The sequence below is a fragment of the Citrus clementina genome, unplaced genomic scaffold (genome assembly GCF_000493195.1).
Source record: "Citrus clementina cultivar Clemenules unplaced genomic scaffold, Citrus_clementina_v1.0 scaffold_9, whole genome shotgun sequence".
NCBI classification, from domain to species: Eukaryota; Viridiplantae; Streptophyta; class Magnoliopsida; order Sapindales; family Rutaceae; genus Citrus; species Citrus x clementina.
In genome coordinates this window covers 19252047-19257834 of record NW_006261964.1, presented here as the reverse complement: position 1 = coordinate 19257834, position 5788 = coordinate 19252047, and the positions used below count along the sequence as shown (strand labels likewise).

The window sequence follows — 5788 nt, the reverse complement described above, 5'->3', positions numbered from 1 at the left end:
AGGTGCAAGCGAGAATTGAATAAAAGCACTTTCTGACCTGGAGTGAACGATTTTCTCATAATTTGCTTATCATGGAAGACTTTCATTCGTTGCTTGTAAATCTTGGCATTTTCGTATGCGTCATTGCGAATTTCTTCAAGTTCTGCCAGTTGTAATCTTCTTTCTGAGCTGGCTTGCTGCATGTCAAAGTTGAATTTCTTGATGGCCCAATACGCACGATGCTCGAGTTCCACAGGTAGGTGGCAAGCTTTTCCATACACTAGCCTGTAGGGTAACATCCCAATCGGGGTTTTGAAAGCCGTTCTATATGCCCATAAGGCATCATCAAGTCTTAATGACCAATCTTTTTTGTCCGGCCTCACCGTCTTTTCTAATATGTGCTTTATTTCTCGATTGGAGATCTCAACTTGGCCACTGGTTTGCGGATGATACGGGGTCGCCACTTTGTGAGTGATTGAATACTTTGTCAAAAGAGCTTTGAATGCTTTGTTACAAAAGTGGGCACCACCATCACTAATTATTGCTCGAGGGAATCCAAAGCATGAGACAATGTTGCTTTTCAAAAATGCTATCACCACCTTGTGATCATTGGTCCTACATGGAATTGCTTTTACCCATTTCGATACGTAGTCAACAGCAACCAATATGTATTGATGGCCAAAAGAAGGGGGAAAGGGTTCCATGAAGTCGATACCCCATACATCAAAAATCTCAACCACTAAAATTGGATTTAGTAGCATCATGTTCCTTCGTGTAATGCTCCCCATTCGTTGACACCTATCACATGAAGAACAGAAAGTGTAAGCGTCTCGAAATATAGTTGGCCAATAGAAACCACATTGTAAAACTTTAGTTGTTATTTTCTTAGCACTGAAATGGCCTCCACAAGCTTGTTCATGGCAGAATGAAAGAATATTCTGAATTTCATTTTCTGGGACACATCGTCTAACAATTTGGTCTGCACAATACTTGAACAAATACGGGTCATCCCAAAAGAAATTCTTTATCTCTGCAAAGAATTTAGCCTTGTCTTGCTTGGTCCAATGCTCTGGAAGTTTACATGTAACAAGATAATTAATTATATCAGCATACCAAGGCAATACTTCCGCACTCATTAATTGTTCATCTGGAAATGACTCATTCAATATTAATGGCACTGTAATTGTGTCAAAATGGAGACCAGAGAGGTGGTCCGCCACAACATTTTCTGTCCCTTTCTTATATTTGAATTCTAAGTCAAATTCCTGCAAAAGTAACACCCAACGAATTAGTCTAGCTTTTGCATCTTTCTTTGTGAGAAGATATTTAAGAGCAGCATGATTTGTGAATATAATTATTTTACAACCAATGAGATAAGATCAAAATTTCTCTAATGCAAACACTACTGCTAGCATTTCTTTTTCAATAGTTGAATAATTCAACTATGCATCATTCAATGTCATACTAGCATAGTAAATAACGTGGGGAATTCGATCAACTCTTTGTCCTAATACTGCTCCTACTGCATAATCAGATGAATCACACATGAGCTCAAATGGTAAACTCCAGTTTGGGGGCTGAATGATGGGTGATGATGTCAACAACTGCTTTAGTTTTTCAAATGCCACAAGACATGAATCATCAAAGATAAAAGGTACATCCTTAGCAAGTAAATGGCATAAGGGTCTAGAAACTTTGTTAAAATCTTTAATGAAACGTCTATAGAAACCAGCATGCCCAAGGAAAGATCTTACTTCTCTGACTGTTTTGGGTGGAGGAAGATTAGAAATGAGATCCACCTTGGCTTTGTCAACCTCAATACCTTTACTCGAAATGATGTGACCGAGAACAATACCTTGTTTTACCATAAAATGGCATTTCTCCCAATTTAAGATCAAGTTCTTCTCGATACATCTCTGCAGAACTAGTGTTAGATGATGTAAACATTGATCAAACGAATCACCAAAGACAGAAAAGTCATCCATAAAGACTTCAAGGAATCGTTCAACCATATCAGAAAAAATGCTCAATATGCATCGTTGAAATGTAGCAGGTGCATTACATAATCCAAATGGCATTCTCCTATATGCAAATGTGCCAAAAGGGCAAGTGAAAGTAGTTTTCTCCTGATCTTTTGGTGCTATGGGAATCTGATTATATCCTGAGTAGCCATCTAGAAAGCAATAAAATTCATGGCCTGCTAATCTATCAAGCATTTGATCAATAAATGGTAAAGGAAAATGGTCTTTACGTGTGACAGAATTCAACTTTCTATAATCAATGCATACACGCCATCCTGTAGTTACTCTAGTGGGTATCAATTCATTATCAGCATTCGTAACTACTGTGACTCCTAACTTTTTGGGGACAACTTGCACAGGACTGACCCATGAACTATAAGAAATTGGGTAAATGATACCTGCATCTAATAGCTTAAGGACTTCAGTTCTAATAACTTTTTTCATGTTAGGATTTAACCGACGTTGTATCTCCCTAATAGTTTTAGCATTTTTATCAAGGTGAATATAATGCATGCAGTCTACTGGGTTTATACCTTTTATGTCTGCTATGGTCCATCCTAATGCTCCTTTGTGCTCTTTCAAAACATCCAACAACTTACCTTTTTGTTCGTCATTTAGGGATGATGATATGATTATCGGCAGAGTACTTTCTTCCCCCAAAAATGCATATTCCAGAGTGTTGGGTAATGGTTTGAGCTTGAGTTTCGGTGGTGATTCTGATGATGGGATGAGTTTCTTCTCTGATGGTGCTAGTTGCTCAACTCTTGACTTCCATTTATTAGTGTCCATGGATGATGCTGAGCCAAGTAGGGCGTTGACCTCATCGACCGATTTGTCAATATCAAAATCCAAACCAAAGTGAGTTAAACATGTTTGTAAAGGATCATCACTAAGGTTTGAAAGAAAAGTGTTATCAACTATTGTTTCAATTAAATCCACATCAACAATTCCATCATCTGCATTGTGAGGTTGTTTGGCAATGTTGAAGATGTTCAGCTCCATAGTCATATTGCCGAAGGACAACTGCATATTTCCAGTCCTGCATTGAATGTGAGCATCCGCAGTTGCCAAGAAAGGTCGGCCTAGAATAATGGGGATGTGCTTCCTTGAATCCTGTATTGGTTGAGTGTCAATTACAATGAAATCAACAGGAAAATAAAACTTGTCTACCTGGATAAGCACGTCCTCCACAATACCACGAGGTATTTTCGTGGACCGATCTGCAAGCTGTAACACCACTGGAGTTGGGTGTAATTCTCCAAGTCCAAGTTTCACGAAAACTGAATAAGGCAACAAATTTACACTAGCTCCTAAATCCAACAAAGCATTCTCAATTGTGTGGTTCCCTATGCTACAGGAAATAGTGGGGGAGCTTGGGTCTTTGCATTTTAAAGGAATTTTATGTTGGAGTATAGAACTAACGTTTTTTGTTAAAAATGCCTTCTTTTGAACATGCATATTTCTCTTTTTAGTACAAAGATCTTTAAGAAACTTGGCATAAGATGGAACTTGCTTTATAGCATCAAGCAAAGGGATGTTAACACTTACCTGTTTGAAGATTTCAAGAATCTCACCTGTGGATTTTCCCTTTTTTCCTTTAGCTAACCTCTGAGGAAATGGAGCCTTGGGAACATATTCTTGTGGGTTGGTTTCTTCTTTCTCCTCTGGTGATGAGTCGTCAACATTTACAGGTACAATTTGATTTTCTTTTGTCACCGGCATCTCTACTTTGTTGTCGACTTCTTTTCTTTTTCGCAAGGTCATGACTGCTTTGACCTCTCCATGTTGCTGTGGTGAACTGGTACTTGCTTCATACACTCCTTTAGGATTAGGCACTGGTTGACTTGGAAACTTGCCTTTCTCAACAGTCATTGCCAAGGTCTGAACTGAAGAAGTAAGCTGTCCCACCATCTTCTCGAGGCTTGAAACTGATTGAGCTTGTGAATTGAAGCCTGCTCTCAACTCATTTCGTAGTCCATCAATGGTGCGATTTTGTTGCTCAATCGTGGAGTGAGTAACATTCTTGAAATTCTGGAATGCATCCTCCCATGGTCTAGGTTGAGAGTAGTTCTGGTTTTGATTGTATGGTCTAAATGGGGGCTGAGAGACTTGTGGATTTTGAGGAATTGGTTGCATTGGTGGAGCTGGAGCTGCTAGACCATTCTGTTGGAATCCTTGAGACCATGAAAAATTGGGGTGGTCTCTCCATCCAGGGTTATATGTGTTGGAGTATGGGTTGCAATTTGATGGCTTTCTCATTACACCTATGGCATTGGCTTGATTTGAGTATGAGTCATGGTCATGTGGTTCTATTGATTTAGCAGTTGATAACGATGCTATTTGTCGAGCAAGACCTTCAACCATCTCCTTGACTTCTTTGATTCCTGAAGTTGACTCTCCAATGTGAACCTCATTCACTCCCTTAATTCTTCTAGTATTCCGGAGTGATCGACTCCGTTGTTGGGAATTATCTGCTTGTCGCTGAAAGAATTCCCAAATCTCTGATGCACTTTTTGACATTAGATCTCCTCCACTTGTTGCCATTAGCCATTCTTGCACATTCGGCAATAATCCCTCCAAAGGTATTGGCATTGGTGCCATTTCTCGTACCCATGATGTGGACACTTCAAGAGTAGCCCATTGAATCGCTCCCATGTTTCGAAAAATTGCTCGTCCTCTCTCTGTGTAAACTCTGAAATTTCCCTGCGAATAGCATTGGTTTTATGCACTGGAAAATATTTATTCAAAAATTTTGTTACCATTTGTTCCCATGATGAAATGCTATTAGTAGGTAAAGTATTTAACTATGAACGAGCTCTATCCTTTAAAGAAAATGGGAATAATCTGAGTTTAACATCATCGTCTGAAAAATTTTCATATTTAAAAGTTTGACAAATGGCATGAAAATCATTCAGATGATTATATGGGTCCTCATTTTCTAAGCCATAGAATGTGGGGAGACAATTTAGCACACTAGGTTTTAGTTCAAAACTTCTAGCAGCTACATTTGGGTATCTTATGCATGATGTGCTCAAATTAGCTAAGGGACTAAAATAGTCTTTAAATGGCCTCTCTTGTGGTGCTTGTAAATCCATTCCAAATTTATTTTTAATGTGCTTTTGTGTGCGAAGTGTTTTTTATAGTTTAAGGTCTATAGGTTCAAGATTAGGAAATAATAACCTACGACCATGCATGCAAAACAAATAAAATAAAAAATAAAGATGGGAACAAAACAAATAAAAAATAAAGATGGAGAAATTACGATACTAACCTTATTGCGCTATTACAACCTTTCTATAAAAATACACAAAAACAAATACGTGAAATAAATTAACTAAAAATAAATTAATAAGATAAACAAAAAAAATTACAAAGAAAAATAAATTGAAAATTAAATTACAGAATTTTAAAGAAGAGAAAAAGAAAAAAATACTAACCTTTAAATGTAGATTCACTTTTTTTTTCTTTTTTTTTTTAGAAAAAAAATACAAGAAAACAATTTAAATGGAATTATTCACAAAAATTAATTTTACGAATTAAAATTACTAACCTCCCCAGCAACGGCGCCAAAAACTTGTGCAAATTTTAATGTACTCGCAAGCGCACGAATCTATTGTAGTATAGATCAATGGTGACGAGTGTCGATCCCACGAGGAGGTGGATTTTAATTGTGTAGAATTAATTTTGTGAATGGGTGATTGGATCTGTGGTGGAAATGATTTGGAATATGCTAAAACTTAAATTAAAATGGCAAGAATAAATTCTAAAATTGAAATTAAAATGGTGAG

General features: G+C 37.4%; 1 non-coding gene across 1 annotated transcript; it reads left to right on the top strand.

The window, feature by feature from the left end:
* Positions 1–4607: 4607 nt before the first annotated feature.
* LOC112101640 lies at positions 4608–4711 on the top strand. The gene has a single exon (XR_002907663.1). It is a non-coding gene; the product is annotated as a small nucleolar RNA R71 (small nucleolar RNA).
* Positions 4712–5788: the final 1077 nt, after the last annotated feature.